A 17,205-nucleotide genomic window follows, 5' to 3' on the forward strand; every position below is an offset into this window, starting at 1 on the left:
TGGGCTCAAGTGAGCCTCCTGCCTCAGCCTCCTAAGTAGCTGGGACCACGGCCACATAGCACGGCGTCTGGGTCACATCAGGAATTTTTTTGCCCTTTCCTTTACCTCCTCTCCTTGGGAAGAGGAGCACAATCAGCACCGCCAGGGGCAGCACCGAGATTTACCACCTGCTTTCATTTAACACATTTGCTTTTTCTCTGTGTCTGCAGCACAGGAAACTAGAAATTTCTGTGAGGATGGAAAGAAAAATCTCTTCAGGGCTGCAGATGGAACCCAGGGCCCCACGCATGCCAGGCGAGCACTCGGCCACTGAGCTGCACCCCAGCCCCCTGCAGAAATGTCCTCCACCTGCACTGTCCAGTGCCAGAGCCACTGACCACATGTGGCTACCTAGCACTTAAGATGTGGCCACTGTACGGGAGGAACTGGGTTTTAGTTTGTATTTGTTTTTAGTTAATTTAAATGTATGCATAGGGAACTACACACGGCCAGTGGCTGTGCTATTGGACCATGAGGCTCTACGTGATTCTTGGATTTTGCTGAACGACTTGAAAAGGAGTAGCAGGCGTCATGACACATCACAGACAGACCAAGCTGTGCTCTGCCTCTAGGGACTCGCCTATTCAGGAATCACACTCCATGGGTCTGGCTTCTTTTCATTGCATATGTTTTAAAAGTCCATTCATTTTGTAGAGTGGATCCATTTTTGGGGGGGGGGTATACCAGGGATTGAACTCAGGGCACTCGACCACTGAACCACATCCTCAGTCTTATTTGTATTTTACTTAGAGACAGGGTCTCACTGAGTTGCTTAGCACCTCGCTATTGCTGAGGCTGGCTTTGAACCTTTTTTGTGTGTTTTTAAATTTGGAGACAGCCTTGTTAGGCTTCTGAGGCTGGCCTCACACTTACAGTCCTCCTGCCTCAGCCTCCTGAGTTGCTGTACCGTTGCTCTTGGCCTCATTATGGTTTTGATCTGCTTTTCTGTAACTGCTAACAATATTGACCATCATTCCACACGCTTGTTGGTCATTTGTATATCTTCGAAGAAATGTCCATTTAAGCGCTTCACCTATTTTTCAATTGGGTTGTCTTTTTGTTGTTACATTGTAAGAGCATTTCTTTTCTTTTTTTTTTCTTTCTTTCCTTTGGTTCTTGGGATTGAACCCGGGGTGCTTTACCACTGAGCTACATTCCCAGCCCTTTTATGTTTCATTTTGAGACAGGTCCTCACTAAATTGCTGAGGCTGGCCTTGAACTTGGGATTCTTCTGTCTCAGTCTCCAGAGTCACTGGGATTCCAGGTGTTCATGCAGCTTCTGAGAGTTCTTTGTATTTTCTGGATACCAGACCCTTATCAGTTATATGGTCTACAAATATTTTCTCCTGTTCTGTGGATGTTTTTTTTTTTGTTTTTACTTTTTTGATTATGTCTTTTGATACACAGAAGTTTGTAATGTTGACAAAGTTCAATTTATCTTTTTTTTCCCTTTGTGATTTGTGCTTTTGTGTCCTACTTCAGAATCCGTTGTCAAATCCGTGGTCATATGGATCTAGCCCTGCTTTCTTCTAGGAATTTTACTTTTCAACTTTTACTTTAGGTGTTTGATCCATTTTCAGTTAACTTTTGTATATGGTGTGAGGTAGGGGTCTAGCTCATTCTTTTGTATGATGTGGGCATCCTGCTGTCCCAGCACCGTTTATTGAAAAGACTGTTCCTTTGCCTTTGAATGGTCTTGGCACTCTTGTAGACAATCACTTTGTCACGGCTTCGTGAGTGTGTTTCTGGGGTCTCAATTCTGTTCCACTGATCTCTACGTCTATCCTTATGGTGCTATCCCACTGTCCTAAATACTGTAGCTTTATAATATGTTTTAAAATAAGGGAATGTGAGTCTCCCAATTTTGTTTTCAATATTGTTTCAACTATTTGTCTTGAAGATTTGGGGGTGGGGACTGGGGATTGAACCTGGGGCTTCAAGCATGCTAGGCAAGCACTCTACCACTGAGCCACACCCCCAGCCCACTTCAACTATTCTGTTTCCGCTGGGTTTCCATGTAGATTTCAAGACCAGCTTGTCTGTTTCTGAAAAAAAATGTTGGTTGAAATTTGGGTACAGAACACATTGAATCTCTATAGCAATCTGTGGAGTATTTGCTGCCTTGTAAATATTGTCTTCTAATCTGTGAACATGGGTTATCTTTCTTTTTGTTAAGGATTTTTTTTTTTTAACCTGAGGATTAAATTCAAGGGTGCTCTACCACTGACTTTAGGGCAGGGTGGCACACATCTGTAATCCCAGTGACTTGGCAGTCTGAGTCCAGAGGATTATAAATTTGAGGCCAGTCTCAGCAACTTAGTGAACCCCATCTCAAAAAAAAAAAAAAAAGGACTGAGGATTGGCTCAGTGGTAGGGTGCTCCTGAACTCAACCCCTAGTACTACCAAAAAAAAAAAAAAAAAAAAGGAAGAAGAAGGAGGAGGAATTACAGGAGGAAGGAAGAGAAGAAGAAGAAAGGGGAGGAAGAGTATAATGATTTTATAGTCTTTCACATCCTTGGTGAAATTTATACTTAAGTAATTTATTCTTTTTTTTTATTTTTTAGGTGTAGATGGACACAACACAATGCCTTTTATTTTTTATGTGGTGCTGAGGATCGAACCCAGGTCCTGCCTGTGCTAGGCGAGCGCTCCACCACTGAGCCACAATCCCAGCCCCTAATTTATTCTTTTTGATGCTAATATAATGGAATTTTTTGTCAATTTCATCTTGCGATTGTTTATTGCTAGTGTATAAAAATGCAATTTACTTTTTTAGTTCAATTTTGAATCCTGCAACCTAGCTGAAATTGTTTATTGATTCTAATAGCTTTCTTTAAAAGCAGAATAGCAGATTCTGTAGAATTTTCTGTAAGTAAGATCATGTCATCTGAGAATAGATGTAGTTTTACTTCTACCTTTCAAATTTGAAGATCTTTTATTTCTTTTTCTTGCCTGATTGCTTTGGCTAGAACCTCTAGTATAGTGTTTAATAAAAATGGTAAGAATAAACATCCTTGTCTTGTTTCTGATCATAGGGAGAAAGAATTACTAGTAAGTATTTATTGTTGTGGGTTTTTTCATAGATGCCCTTTGTCAGGTTGAGCAGAATTCCTTCACTTTCTATTTTGTGTAGTGGTTTTGTTTTCTTAACAGTGCTGGAGTGACCCCAGGACCTTGCACATGATAGGTAAGTACTGGACCAATGAGCTACCTCTCAGCTTTGTGTTAAGGATTTTTAATCATGACAAGATATTGATTCTTTTTAGAAGTGTTTTTCTGCAACAATTGCACTTATATTGTGGTTTTCTCTTTCATTACACTAATTTGGTGTATTATATTCGTTAATTTTTGTATGGTTAAATTAACCTCCTCAGATAAATCCCATTTGGTTGTGGTGTATAATCCTCTTAATACGTTGCTATTTTCAGTGTGCTAGTATTTTGTGGAAGATTTTTGCATGTAAATTCATGAGGGACGTTGGTCTATGGTTTTCTTTTCGTTTGATGTCTTTTATGACTTCACAATTAGGATAATACTGACCTTATGGAATGAGCTGGGAAGCCTCCTTGTCCTCTATTTTTTTTTTTTTTGGAAGAGTTTAAAAAGAATTGGTGTGAATTCTTCCATAAATCGTTGATGTAATTCTCCAGTTACATTGTGTAGTCCTAGGTGCTTCTTTGTTGAAAGTTGAGGTTCTTTGGGTTTTTTTGGAGTGTTTTTGTTGTTTCCTATGATTCAATCTCTTTACTTATTATAGGTCTATTCAGGTTTTTCTTTTTGATTCAGTTTTGGTGGTTTGTGTCTTCCTGGGAATTTGTTAATTTAATCCACACTAATTTGTTGGAATACAATTGTTCACAGTATTATCCCCCAATCCTTTTTATTTCTATAAAGTTGGTAGCAATGTTCCCATTTTCATTTCTGATTTTGGTCATTCGGATCTTCTCCCTTTCTTTCTTGGTCTGTCTAGACAAAGGTCCGTCCATTGTGTTGATTTTTACAAAGAAACAATTTCTGGTTTGATTGATTCTCTCTTGTTACTCTATTCTCTGTCTCCACCCCAGTCTTGATCATTCCCTTCCTCATGCTGGCTTGAGGTAACTTAGTTCTTTTTCTGGTTAAGATGGAGGGTTAGGGTATGGATTTTAGATTGTGGGACCCCCAAGAACTGGCATAAAGATTATTTTAAAGTGAAACCTTTGCCAGATGTGGTGGTTCATGCTTGAATCCCAGCTATTCTGGAGGCTGAGGCAGGAGGATTGAAAGTTCAAGGTCAGCCTCAGAAACTTAGATACTGTCTCAAAAAAAAAAAAAAATATATATATATATATATAGAGAGAGAGAGAGAGCTGAAGATATAGGTCAGTAGTAAAGTGGTCCTGGATTTGATCCCCAATACCACCAAAACAAAAACAAAAACAAAAACCAAGCAGGATTATGTTCATAGCAAAAGATCGCTGAAGGTAGGATTCCCCATGTGTCCCAGGCCCACGGAGTCCCTCCACAGACCCCCAACAATAGGTTGCAGCTGAAGAGCCCACGTCACCCCTCATCACCACCCAAGGCCTTGGTCCACGCAGGGCTCAGCCTCGGGACTGCACACCCGTGGGTCGGACAGGCGCGTGGTGCTGCAGTCCACCACTGCCCTGCGGATCCCCGTGCGCCTCCTCCTCCCTCCTCCCCTCACCCTGCCACCCACCACCTTGGTGCCACCTCCACAGTTCTGCCTTGCCCAGAATGTCACACAGTTGGCATCGAACAGCACAGAGACTCTCCAGCTTGGCTTCTTTCACTTAGCAACAGGCATCTAAGCTTCCTCCTGGGGTTTTCGGGGCTTGATGGCCGATTACTTTTGAGCCCTGAACGATATTCCATCGTCTGGGTGAACCACGGCTCATCTGTCCCCCTGCTGAAGGACATCTCGGTGGCTTCCAAGTTTGGGCGGAGACCTCGGCGTGCAGGTTTCTGTTTTCAGCTCCTTTGGGTAAAATCAAGGAATAGATTGATGGACCCTGCGGGAAGACTCTCTTCAGTTTTGTAGGAACCTGCCAGCCCTCCCAACTCCACACCCTTGCCAGCTTTTGGTGTTGTCTGCGCTTTGGATTTTGGCTACTCTAATAGATATATAGTGGTATCTGATTTTATTAAATGTTTTACAAATTAGTTAGGTTAATTAATTAATTGCAGGGCTGAAATTGAACCCAGGGCCTTGCGCATGCTAGGCAAATGCTCTACTCTTGAGCTCCACACCCAGACTTATTTTTATCTTGGGGAGGATGGGGTCCAGCTGTGTTGCTCAGGCTGTCCCCAACGCTTAGGCTCAAGGGATGCTCCAGCCTCGGCCTCCTGAGCAGCGGGCCTTCAGGCAGCACCCTGGGAACTCTTCATTAATTTGCATTTTCCTGGTGCATTTCCTGAGCAGTCTCTTTTCCTACACTTATTTGTGGACTTATTTCATATACTTACCTGTAAGTTTTCTTTGGTGAGGCGACTTTTAAGATCTTTGGCCCATTTTAAATTCAGGATGTTTGTTTTCTTCTTGTTGGGTTTTGAGAGCTCTTTGTATATTTTGAATAACAGTCTTTTATCAAGTGTCTCCCATAAATATTTTCTTAGACTGTGGCTTATATTTTCATTCTTGACTTTTTTAAAAAAATTTTAATGGAGGCTAGTCTATTAATTTTTTACTTTCCCGGATTATGCCTTTGATGTTCTGTCTAAAAAAAAAATCAGTCGAGGGCTGGGGTTGTAGCTCAGCAGTAGAGCGCTGGCCTAGCACATGGGAGGCGCTGGGTTGGGTCCTAGCACCACATTAAAATAAATAAATAAATAAATAAATGTATTGTGTTCAACTACAATTAAAAAAATAAATAGTTTAAAAAATCAGTCGAACCCAAGGTCAGACCAAACCCAAGGTCATTTAGGTTTCCTTCTGCTATCTCCCAGGAATTTTATAGTTTTTCATTTTCCCTTAGGTTCTTGGTGCATTTTGAACTGATTTTGGTGGAGGGCGTAAGGTCTATGTCTAGATTCTTTTTTTAAGTTTATTTTTGTAGTTGTAGGCGGACACGATGCCTTTATTTTTATTGATTTTTATGTGGTGCTGAGGACGGAACCCAGGGCTAGGCAAACACTCTACCCTGAGCCCCGCCCAGCCGGGGTCTGGATTCCTCTTTCTGCATGGAGGCCCACGGGTTCCAGCACCGTTTGTTTGAAAAGACAATACTTTTTTTTTTTCCTACTCTGTTTCAGCCACTCACTCATCGACTGACCGGCTCTCGGGTGGTCTCCGTGGTTGCCCTCCGAGGCGTGCTGTGCGGGCCTGGGCCTCCGGGTTTGTGTGTGAGTTGTCACCTGGGTGTCTGTTCCCATTTCTCTTGGGTGCGCACTGAGGACTGAATCGCAGGACGCGTCCTCCTCACAGTAACTCTGTGGTTAACCCGAGAACCGAACACTGACCCAATAATATCATTTAATGGGGACCTATTTAAACTTCCCTAGTCATGTCAACGATGCTCTTTGCTTTTGGAGTGAAAGTGAACCTACGTCTAGTGAAACTCACAGATATCAGCTGCACACGTCAGTGAGTTGCCACAATAAATACACCTGGGCGGCCACCACCCAGACAAGACCCTGAGCACTGCCACCGCTCCTCAGAGGTCCTCCCTCCAGGGAGGCCCCATCCTCTGACATCTGTTGTCACCGCAGGTAGCTCTGGGCGCGGTCATAAAGAATTAGGAATTATCTGCAACTTAGAATTTGCGGGACGCGTCCTCCTCACTCTGTTAACATGGGGGTGGACGGGGAAGGGGCAGCTGGAGAGTAATGAAGCCACATTCACCCTGCCCTTGACCTACCTTGACCCTCTACTGGCTGTAGGGGTGGGCAGGTTGTTAACCTCTCTAAGTCCCAGGGGGGCCACTTGTGAAAGGTGGTTAGAACAATCTATCCTCACCACTTGGCCGACATTGACTCCCTCTCCCTTTCTGCCCTCTTCCTCCTTATTGGATCCTCCAAACATCCTTCATTCAATCATTCAACAAATTCCCGCTGGGCATGTGCTGTGAGTCAGGCGCTAAGCTCTGGGGAACACTGTGAGGTGAAAGAACCAGGGTCCCGAAGATGAAGTCAAGAGGGGGAGTTGGAACATGGTGTCAATCAAATAACCCTCTGTGGGGCTCTGAGAGGGCGTAATGGGAGCCTGACTGGGGGCTGCTAATCGGGGAGGGCATACAGTAGGAGGAGGGCCTATAGCTGAGAGTGTGTAAATAGAAAGGACCGAGGCAAAGCTTTTAGGGAGGGTGGGGGGCTTTCTTAGCAGGAGAGTCAGGATGTGCAAATGCCCTGTGGCAGGAGAGAGCATGGAGCATTCAAATAATTGCAGGAAGGCTCAGGTAGCTACAGCTAGGGGCAAGAAGCGGCTGAAGGTGGTGAGGGCAAGACCTTGCAGGGCCCAGTCATGCTTAGAAATCCGATTTTCAGACAAGAACTAGGAGGAGCCATAGCTGTGTTTCCCCTCACTGTGACAAAATAACCCGATACAATCTGCTTACAAAGAGGAAAGGTTTCAGTTCAAGGTTGCTTGCTCCAGTGGTTTTGGGCCTGGGGTGAGGCAGCACATCACAGCAGGAGTCCAGGGAAGAGCAAGCTGCTCACCTCACAGGAAGTAGAGAGTCCTTCAAGGACACACCCGTTTGACCTAACTTCTACTAGGCCCCACCTCCCAGTAGCACTGCAGGCTGGGGACCAAACTTTTAACACTTAGACCTTCGGGGGACCCTCAAGAGCCACAGCATAGAGATGGCTTTTCAGCAGGAGTGGGGTCCAGCCACGATATGGTCAGATGTGCCCTGAGACAAGAGAGCAGTGTGACACCCTGAGCCCCTTGTTCTAGGTAGAGGAGCTGGAGGGGGTACTCAGCACCTAGCACTTACTGGCAAAATCAACAGGACCCAGGGAGGGAAGGACCAGCAGGACGCCCAGGTTTCAGGCACGATCCAGGGAAGGCAGGTGGTGCCAGTGACATCGGGACTCCAAGAGGGGACAGGACTGAGGGGCTGGGGAGGAGCTGAGCACCATCATCTTCATTTTGAGTTGAAGAAGCCGAGGTTCTGCCAGAAAAAGATTCAAGCGATGGCTGGGAGTTGGGGGTGGGGGCGCACAATGCTGTTTGATCAGACACCTGCTGCGCCAAGGGCCACTTCCTGTAGGGCAGTTAGAAGTGTCCCCTTGATGAAGGACTGGGAGCCTGGCATCCGGCTATTCTGGAAAGAGAACTTCACGCCTCATATGGAAGACAGGGCTGGTGAGAACGAAACCAAGAACGGTTTCCTGAGCACACAAAAATATCCTGGGAGCTTTTAAAAATACTTCTGGGACATTCTTTGAATACTTGCCAGTTAGGCCCTTCCACCTACAGCGAGATTGCTTTGAAGCCAAATGATTTTATAGATAAGAAAACCAGAGGCTGAGGTTCAGAGAGGGAAGTACTTTTGCTCAAGGACACACAGCCAAGTCCAGTATGTGAGGTTCCAACTTGGGACAAGGAGGTCAGCCTTGAATTTTTCTGAATTTCCCCAGGATTCAGAAATTTGAAGAAAAAAAAAAGTGACATGGATGTTAATATATTTGGCAGAAGTTAATTTCAATTTCCAAACCATTTCTCCATCCATCCCCTGGATGGGATATAGTTGCCAAGTTGGGGGAAATGAATACATCTCATGCAAACACTGGCAACCTGACCCAAAGGGTAATTGGTACTGAATGCTGCAAGTCAGGAGAGAGCAAATGCTGGCTGGGGTCATGGGAGAAGTGGCCACAAATCATTGTTCTTTTAAAACTGCAAATATCCACAAGGCATGGATTGTACTGGGGGCATTGTTCTGTACACAAGAGCTCTGTGTCCCCCTCCTCCCAGAGCCCTCTGCGGCAGCTGAGGGTGAGGCAAGGGGGGCGCTTCACCCTGGTCCCACCTCTGCTTAGGAGACCCCAGGACCCAGAGCAGCTGGACAGTGACCCCAGCACTCAGCCATCCACGGGAGGCTGCCTGCCACAGTCCTGGGAGACCGTCCTTGTGCACAGGACATCCAACATGCAGGAGACAGTTCCTGAGGATTCGGGATGTGAGAGATGTTCTGTGGGATGCTTTAGTAGGGAAAAGAGGACATGGATTCACCTGCCCCCCCCACCCCAAGGAGCTCACCTTCTGGGTACCTGGAGTGGACAGCCCTTTGGGACGGCACCCTGAAGTGACCTTAAACAGCCTTGGATCACGGGCTGGAAGGCCTTCATTGTTCAATTCTATTCCACTCTCTCTAAGCCAATGGACCCCCAGCGCCTCCCCATACTTGCTCCAAGTCTGCGGCAGGTAGACAACAGGTTCAGGCTCAAATTGATGAGCCATTTTGCGTTCACTGAAACCCACACTCACCATCACTTTCTACTTACAGTGAATGAAGCTCGTTTTCCATTTGTGATGGTCGTTTCATTCTAAAGTAAGTTCATTGGTATCAGAAAATCAAAAGCGTCTCCGTGGCAAGGAACATAGCCACCGAGATAAAGGACCGGTGGAGACCTGCCCGTGGCTGTCTCACATTTGAGAGGAATTTCTAGAGAGGGAAGAAACCAACTCCCACCCAGCGCCACGGACTCCCAATGGCCCTGTGGAATCCTTGTCCCACCTATTTCCAAAATACCCTCCAGATCAGAGGACTTTCCTTTTGGCCCAGGATCCACTGGCAAAGGTCCTGCTTGGGCTAAGACAGCAATGAACAACTTGGATATTGTCTTCCGGGGGGGGGGGGATGGTTTCCCTCCCCCCCACCTCACCCGCTGAGGAAAAAAAAATGAATAAAAACAAAACCCCTTGGACTCAGTCACCACTGGGAAAGCCGGACATTGTTTCGCAACTAAGGCCTCAAGATATTTCAAGGGACAGTGATAAAATAGACAAAGTCTTCTAGAGAGAGACAGACAGACGCAGAAGTGAAGCTAGGGGCCACCAGGTCGAATGTTGGGACACAACACCCGCTGCCAGGGCCAGCACTAGACCTCAGACGGCCTGAGCACGGAGGCTTCTCTCTAACCCCTTCCTACGTCATGCAAAATATAAATAAACGAAATCACAGACACATCCTAACATGTATGCCAGGATTAAAATTAGTTTATACTTCTGATAAACTAACCGATTGCAAAATTCTAGATAAGATTGTCACAATGAACTTTTTTTCTTGGGTTTTGTTTGTCCCCCCTCCTGCCACCAACTTCCCTGGTGCACTGGGTGCATTTTTTAGAGTAACCACTGGTTGCTAAGGGACAGTGTGGTGGGAGTGTGGCTGGCCTAGTCCAGGGGCTGCCACGGTGCCCAGGCGCAGAATGTGGTCATGCCACCTGTCAAGAGTCACTCTGTGCCCTGAGTCATCTGTCAGCCTTTCAGCCAGCTGGTCAGGAACCGCCCCCTTCTCCCCCACCCCATCTGAAGCAGTTTTGAGAGTTTACTCTGCACGGATCCACCGTACTCACCACAGGGACATCCGCAAACACGGTGTTTGCCTTCACAGGTGTAGAAAGTGACCTATGAATAAGGAATAGGATGGTCTACCAGCCACTGTCGTCACGCACAGTGGCAGTGAGAGACCTTCCTGGGGCGGCACAGCATGCTTTGTCCCACCTTATCCTTTTACAAATAAGGAAATGGGAGTTCAGCTCCCCATGGCTCCTGTCAGGGAGGGATGGCAGGAGTTGGTGTTTGATTTAATTATGGACAGATCCTGACACATGGTGCTCAGAAACTCTTCATTGTATCAGAACAAATCTTGGTTGATCTGCTGGAGGAGAGACAGGTTGGAACCTGGTCTCAGTGAGCCACCATTAGGCCTGGCGGGAGGTGGGAGGTGGAAGCGGGAAAGAGCTCGCAGGTGGTGATTGAGGCAGGTGCAGAACCATCTCTCTCCCAGCCTGCGGCTGCCTGGTCTGTGGGCAGCTTCTGTGTCTAACCAAGTGCAGAATCACCAAGATTGGTGCTTTGAGGGAAATACTTTCCTGAAAGTTCTACTCCGGCTCTCCTTTAACGTGTCATGACCGGCCCAACTTGGAGGCCTGGAGAATCCTCCCTTCTCCCAGGCCAACTGGGGACCTTCCCCTCCTGCCCTCAGGGGCACAATGCCCACGTGGGGAGTTGGTGGCCAAAATGGTTGTTTCTGCAGCTCTCTCTGGGCAGCTTGCCTTCTGTCCCCTATCTAGCGGAGATCAGGCGATAGGGGGACAAGGAGAGTATTATGGTGGGAACCCGTGTCCAGAGTGTCCTTAAATGGGTGTGATTCTGTGCGCGCTGCAGGTACACAAGGGACACCCGCCCACCCCTGTGTCCACTGGGCCTTGGGCAGGAGAAGCACAGGCGTGGGCTGGCTGGGTCTTCTGTGCCTGGAGGAATGAGGAAGTCGAATTCCTTGTGTTTCATTTTATGGAGAAATAAGGAAAGGATTTTCTTTCTTTCTTTTTTTCTGAGTCGGGCCTTTTTTGGTGACATAAAACAAACTTTTGTGTTGGCGGAACTGTGAGGCTGCAGCTGGGAATTCCAGGAGAGCGGGCCTCCCAGCACTGGGAGTGGGAACAGGGGAGTGGGGCCTGGAGCTTCCCCCCCGGGCTGGCTGCGGTGGCTGCTCTGCCTCCGGCGTCTTTCTGGGTGACACCCCCCCCCCACAGTGGGTCCCCAACACCCAGGAGGACCAGATTTCGCCTGGCTCCTGGTGGACAACTGCCCTCCCCTCGGGGTTCAGGTTCCGATGGTGCATCCGACTGGGAGGCTCCCCCTCTGGAGTCTGGGGATCGGTGGACCCCGACACGGTCCCCTGCGAGGTAGGAGCGTGAGTCCTCTCGTTGGAAGGAGCAAAACCAGTTTGTGACAGAAGGAAGTAGACGGGTCACCTCATTCTCTGGGACGTCCGATCCATTTATGGGCCAAGCCCTTCTTTCCTGGGAGCGGCCTGCCACGTTGGCACCGCAGGGTCCCACCCCCATCCGTGGTTGATTGGTCCAGGGACGAACACGTGACACCGCCGGGCCAATCCGGTTCTTCCCCTGGACTCTGCAATTACGGGGCCTTTGCTTGGGGAGCTCTGGAGTGGCCGGTGCCTCTGCAAAGACCAGGGGGTAAGAGCAAGGCTGCAGGAAAGAAGAACAAAGCCCGTGCTGAGAGAAGACACCCAGAGACAGACAATGGACTGGACTGGTGCTCACCAAATGCCTGCTCCCTGTCTTTTTTTCTGGTGCTCTGGCTTTCGTGCCCCCTTAATAAATTTCCCCTTCTGTTAGTCCAGCAAGAGTGATTTTTCATTACCTGAAACTAAAATCTTTATTAATGTAGATATTTAATAAAATATGACCAGTAATAACCAATATTTACTGAATGCTAACTATGTGCCATATACTCTTCCAAGAGGCATGTAAGTATCATCTTATTTAAACATCCCAACAGCTCTATGTGGGAGGTGGCATTATTCCCGTTTCATAGATGAAGAAACTGAGGCACAGAGAGCATTCCTTGCTCAAGATCACATAGCTAGTGGGGCCAGACTTGAACCCAGCATTCTGACTTCAGCTTCAGATTCCTGGCCATGACCTTTCAATATAGGGCCCCCTCCTATTTTGGGGTGGGTACTGGGGATTAAACACAGGGGTGCTTAACCACTGAGTCACATCCCCAGCCCATTTTTACACTTTTTAACTTTGGGACAGAGCCTTGCTAGGTTGCTGGGGCTGACCTCAAACTTGCCATCCTCCTGCCTCAGCCTCCTGAGGGATTGAGGAGTGTGCCATCGCACCTGGCGCTACAGCCCTTTTCGATGGAGACTTCTGGAAGGTGGCGACTAGACCCTTCTGAGCCCACCTCAGCACACATTCACGATCAGGTCAGGAGTTGCTGACCGAGAAGGAGGGCTTGCTCTCTGTCCCCTCTGTCCCCTCTGCCCTGACCACTCCCTGTCTCTGGAAGCAGGGGGAGAGTCCAAAGTCCCTGGACTCTGCATTGGGTGGTAAACATTAAACCCACTGCCCTTCCTTATTCTGAGTGCCCAGAGGGACCACCAGGAGGAGGGTAGAGAGGGGACTGGGCCATCTGGGAAGGTCACTGTCACCTGGAAGCACTTGCTGGGTATCCTGGAATGAGAGGCCTGGCCTTTCTCTACCTCACAGAGACAGGGCCTTGCTTAGGGGCCTCCACCGGGAGTCAGGAGCTGGCTGACCTTGGCCGGGCCTCTGAGCCTCCGTTTCATTATCTGTCAGGTGGGGATTAAAACAACCCCTACCCAGAGCAGTACGGAGACGATGCTTCCAAAGGGCTTAGAAACCTGGACAGGGTTGGGAAAATGTTGATGTATGGTGTGAGCCAAGTAGGGACCCTCCTTCTGGGTCCTTGGGCCCCATTCTTTCAAAGTTTTTGTTTGATTTTTAAAATTAAAATTGGGAAGATAAATATCAGGGAGTTAAATGGAATATCTCTGTGTGATAGGTTGCCAGGTATTTCAATTTACTTTTTCTTTTTGCATTTAAACTTTCTTGCCTGAACATAGATGATTTATATATTCAAAAACATATTGGTTTTTACACATAGGAAATGTTTTTTATGATTTACTTTGAAAGGCTTTGGCAAACATAAAATCCTCCAGACACGCCAAAGAGCAGGGGAACTTGTCTAATGTTTGGGGGACATTTGTGAGTTGCGTCCCCAGCATCCTCTCTGCTCTTCTCTTTTGGGGGGGATCTGGTGGGTTGTCCTGATGATGTCCCTGAGCCACCGGGAAAGTGGACTTTTCTATTTAGAGAGCGTGCAGGTTCCCCCCCTCCCCTCCCCTCCCCTCCCCTTCCCTCTTTCCTTCCTCTCCTGGTGCTGGGGAGGGGAGCGGGGGCCTCCTGTGCGCTGGAGGAGCTTTTTACCACTGAGCTGCATCCCAGCCCCAGATGCTTTGATTTTTCAAAACCAGTTTCAGAAGTTGGGTTTTCTGTGACTTCAACTTCCCAACTGGTAACCTGGGACCTGACGTGGAGTGCTGGGAGCAGCAGGCCCCCACCAGGCAGAGCTGGCAGAGCTGACCCAGGGCTGCCGAAGGTGGACCCGAGGCTCCTGGCTGGGAAGTTGGGATTCTCAAATAGCTGCCGGAGAGAGTTGGTTACACTGCAGCCGCTCTGTCTTGGGATTCAACCTTGAGGCTCCTCAGGAGCCTCGTGGGGAAATGCCAGGAGTTTGGAATGGTTGGCCACTTCTTGTGTCCTCATAAATTCTTACAGGAAAGGGCCATGCTTCCTTGAAAATGCACTTGTTGAAGGGAGAGAGGGAAGGCCTGGGCTTTGCTGAGAGAGGCCCTTTCCATTTGAGTCTTGAACTTTGAGTTGATGACATACCCAGGGTCCAGCCCCAAAGCCGAATTCTCCACTCCATGCTGTTTGGTATAACAGAGGCCAGGAGGCAGGAGACTTAGCAGGAGATCAAACCACACCCCCCTCAGGTTCCTCCCGAGCCCATCCTGACCCATGCTCCCTGTTCAACAAGGAGACCCATCTCCTCTTCTCAGCTCCTGCTGGATGGAGACAGGAGGCTGATCAGTAAGACCTCTCCTTCCCGCCATGGCTTTGACCTGCTGCACTAGACACCATCTATTAACAGGGGGCTGGCTGGGTGGGGGCCATGCACAGAGACCAAGGCCAGTTATCAGAAGAGAGATTGTCCCAGGTTCTGTTCTGAACACAAAGTCATGGCAAGGCCACCTGGTTGGGTGACTAGTCCATGCATTTGAGTGGAAACAAATAGATCAGATGCCTATGAGGCCTTTCAAAATAGTACGGCTCGGGGTGAAGCCCAGTGGCGGAACTGTGCTTAGATGTGCAGGGTCCTGGGTTCTATTGCCAGTGCTGTATATAGGAACCCCCACTTGGCCCGTATCAGTCTGCCATGTAGACCTCTGCACTAACAGGAAGTGGGACCTTAATCATTACAGTCTCCATGGGCACCTCGCCATGGTCCATTTCGGATGTGTGCAGGGAAGGCAGCGAGGTGGACTGGCAGACAGGCAGGAGGATGGACGGTCTTCAGGAATGGATGATGAAAGCCCCGGGGCGGGTGGGGTGGAGGAGACTCCTCTCTGCCATCTGCTGCGCGGCCAAGCTTGGTTGTCAGTTATTAGAGACGGTTTCTTTCCTGCTTGCCTTCTGGAAAGTGCCACAGAGCTGCTCAGGCCGGGCCTGCCTGAGTCTGCTCTGGCCTCCAGAATCCAGCCTCCAGCCGACTGCCTTGACCTTTCCTCTTGGCCTGCAGCCGTCTCCAGGGCTGAGACTAGGAAGAGACCGTGCTCCCTCTCCGAGCTCGGAGCATGCTCCCAAGTCTCTTGAGAAATAAGGACAAAATGAGGGCACTGTTTGCGGGACAATAGGGTTTTTCTTACAGGGCAGGCCTTTGGAAGGAAGGCTCCCTTTGAGGGCGGCAGGGGCTGGAGGACACCCTCTGGGCAGGGGCTGAGATGGGGATGACTGATGGAGGGAGTCCGGGGGCGGGGTGGAGCTGTAGGTGTGAAGGGGCCAGGTGGGTTAATTCTGCCTGTGACCGAGATTTAAGAATGAAGATGAAGAAGAGGCTGGAGCAAAGGCTTGGCCACACAAGGGGTTAGGAGAGGGGGTGGAGCAGGAACAGAGTGGGAACCTAGGCCTGGGGTGAGGCCTGGGGCTTGGGCCTGGGAGGAAGGTCACACGCTGCTCAAACCCAGACTTCAGACACAGGCAACCTGGGCTCAGAGTCTCCTTCTCCCAGGACCCTTTGGGTAGTCTCCGGCCGACTCCCGCAACCAGTTGTCTTCACCCTAATCTCACTTTCTCTCCCCAGAATACTACTTAATGCCCCAGTTTGTCCCCTTTGGCCTGCCTGTCCCTTATCGGCTCCAGCTCTTTGTCTGTACCCTTATCATCTCCGAGTTACTGTACAATCTACTTGTAACGTTGATCATCTGACTTCCCTACCAGGGTGTCAGCTCTCTAAGGACATCTTTCTCTGCTCACTTGCGTCTCCAGGTCTTAGGACCCTGAGTGGCGCTTAACAGGCAAACCACAAATCTCGGTCGAGCGAATGAAGCTTCTAACCCTGTCCTGAGCAGACCCTCATTTAAAAAGCCAGGATGCCAATCCTGGGCTGCCCCTGTGTCACCACCGAGCAGATGAGATCTCCCTGTAAAGAGCTGGAGGACACAAAGGAAGTGCTCAGCGACCGGCCGTTCCTACACGCCCGGCTTCCTCATCTGCAGAGTAAGGGTAAAAGCCCCTCCACACAGCGCAGTTGGAACAGCCTCGGCTTTCTTGGTGTCTTCCATTTCATGTCTTTTGAGTTTATTTTATTTTTTATTGCATTGAGAGTGAGGCCAGAGTCGAATGACTGAAGCTTTGGTTGGGTCTGGGTTTGAGAGAAAATGATCTCTCAGGTCCAAGGTCAAAACAGACTCCCTCCTTTTTAAATACTGACCTGGATTTCAGGCTTTCCCCCCTCCCCACCCAGCACCAGGGCAGAGCTGCCCCTGCACTGCCTCCACATAAACAGGCTTCAGAATCCGCTGCTTCTTTTTACCCTCTCCCCCTCACCCGTGTCCACCGAGGCCCTGGCTGTCCCCACATGTCTCATGCTCCTGGGCTCCTGGCTTCTGTTCAGTTTCTAATGCCCAGTGAAGATCTGGTTTGAGGCAGGGCATCCGTGGCATCCACTTAATAAAAGTGGAGTAAATGAATGAATAGAAAGGGCTCTGGCCTGGGCTTCCATCCTCAGCCCTGACCCTGACCTTTAAACAGCTAACATCTGGCCTTCAGTTTGCCCAGCTCCAGTGGGGATCAGGAACACTGCCCTGCCCACCTTCCAGAACCATTGTGGGAACCAAATGAGATCGTCAACTCTTTAGAACCAAAGGAACTTGGAGGCCAACTGGTCTAGTTTCCCTATTTTTTATTTTAATTAAGAAATAATGCCCAGGGATGATATGTGCACAGATGACGAGAATCTAATGTAATGAGCTTCTCTAGCTGATTGTCCCCGAATCCTGGAATCTGGACTGCATTTAGAGATTGTCCAATCCAGCTAGCCAGAGGGAATCTGAGCACCCCCAGGGAAAGTGACTTGCTTTGCTCCTCTGCAAGTTTGT

Source organism: Ictidomys tridecemlineatus, chromosome 11, assembly GCF_052094955.1.
Source record: "Ictidomys tridecemlineatus isolate mIctTri1 chromosome 11, mIctTri1.hap1, whole genome shotgun sequence".
Lineage (NCBI taxonomy): Eukaryota > Metazoa > Chordata > Mammalia > Rodentia > Sciuridae > Ictidomys > Ictidomys tridecemlineatus.